The sequence below is a fragment of the Otolemur garnettii genome, unplaced genomic scaffold (genome assembly GCF_000181295.1).
Source record: "Otolemur garnettii isolate 467f Iridium unplaced genomic scaffold, OtoGar3 scaffold00047, whole genome shotgun sequence".
Taxonomy (NCBI): Eukaryota; Metazoa; Chordata; class Mammalia; order Primates; family Galagidae; genus Otolemur; species Otolemur garnettii.
This window is the reverse complement of record NW_003852442.1, coordinates 9,455,402-9,457,049: the sequence shown is the minus strand read 5'-3', so window position 1 is coordinate 9,457,049 and position 1,648 is coordinate 9,455,402. Positions and strand designations below refer to the sequence as shown.

The window sequence follows — 1,648 nt, the reverse complement described above, 5'->3', positions numbered from 1 at the left end:
AAAAAAAAAAGAATATGCACACAGTAAGGAGGTAACTGAGGAAGTAAAATTTGACATTGATAAAAGTGTTTAGGAACTGATATGAAATAATCTCCAAAATTAGCAGAAGTCAAAGGGGCTGTGCACAATGGATCACGCCTGCAATCCCAACAGTTTTAGAGGCTGATGTGGAGGCTACCAGTTTATATATTAGCCCCTCACACACGTGGTGAAGCCTCAGGTTACAAAACAAGCTAGAAAGATAAAAGTTTTTTTGTTTTTTGGTTGCAGCCGTCATTGTTGTTTGGTGGGCCCGGGCTGGATTTGAACCTGCCACCCTAGGTATTATGTGGCTGACACCTTTGCTCCTTGAGCCACAGGCACCGAGGGGAAGATAAAAGTTTTAACAGCCTTCTGGTATATTTCACTTAGGATGTTCCCATTAGTTTGAGGTATCAGATAAATATACACAAAAATATCCAAAACACCCAACTTCACAATTTCTGGATAAAGCATTTTTGCTACATCCCAAACAATTTTCTTCAGGAAAAGCCCTTATGATTGCATGACAGCTGTGCTAGACACTCTGGTCCACTGACAAACTATAGATGTTCAAATTGGGGATTTGATACACTTTCCTAAAAATGAACACAGAAAGCCTACCTTTTCAATAGAAATCAACTGTATCTGTGCCATTAAGACATTTGAGTACTCAGAAGAAAATCAGAATTTTGGAAAACTTGTATGTGCCACCATTAGTCTGAGTGTAACCCCACATGTGTTTGAGAGCTGCTCTAATGAGTTTGGTGGTGATATCAATACATACAATCGTTTAATCTCGTATATGAAATGTCTCAACATAGGAAAGAGGAGCGTAACTCAGTAAGCCAGTATTTTCCAAATGACTAAGGCATGATGTCAAGAATCATTCTTAGGACCAGGTGCAACAGCTCATACCTGTAATCCTAGCACTTTGGGAGGCTGAGGTGGGTGGACTGCCTGAGCGCCTGGGTTGAGACCAGCCTAAGCTATTTGGAGACCTCATCTCTAAAAATAGCGGGCATTGTGGCAGGCGCCTGTAGTCCAAGGTACTTGGATGGCTGAGGCAAGAGGATTGCTTAAGTCCAAGAGTTTGAGGTTGCTGCGAGATGTGATGCCATAGAACTCTACCCAGGGCAAAAAACTGAGACTCTGTCTCAAAAAAAAAATCATTCTTAGCCAGCGCCTATAGTCTCAGCTACTTGGACGGCTGAGGCAAGAGAATCGCTTAAGCCCAAGGGTTTGGGGTTGTTGTGAGCTGTGATGCCACAGCACTCTATCCAAGGTGACATAGTGAGACTCTGTCTCAAAAAAAGGAAAAAAAAAAACAGGCCAGGTGAGGTGGCTCACACCTGTAAATCCTAGCACTCTGGGAGGCCAAGGAGGGTGAACTAAGTAGAATGTCATGGAATCATAGCTCACAGCAACCTCAAACTCTTAGGCTGAAGCAATCCTCTTGCTTTAGCTTTTGTGTTTTTAGTAGAGACAGGGTGTCACTCTTGCTCACACTGGTCTCAAACTCCTAAAATCAAGAAATCCACCCAACTTGGCCTCCCTGAGTATTGAGATTACAGGAATGAGCCACTGCACCTTGCCTATTGGTTTTTGCTTTTCTGGCTTTTTTTTTTTT

At 42.5% G+C, this 1,648-nt stretch overlaps 1 protein-coding gene across 1 annotated transcript in view; it reads right to left on the bottom strand.

Moving 5' to 3' along the window:
• Window positions 1–1,648, bottom strand: part of LOC100940625 (ATP-dependent RNA helicase DDX19A) — a gene marked incomplete at its 3' end in the record, with an annotated part of 33,932 nt that overhangs the window by 8,214 nt on the left and 24,070 nt on the right. The window lies entirely within an intron of this gene.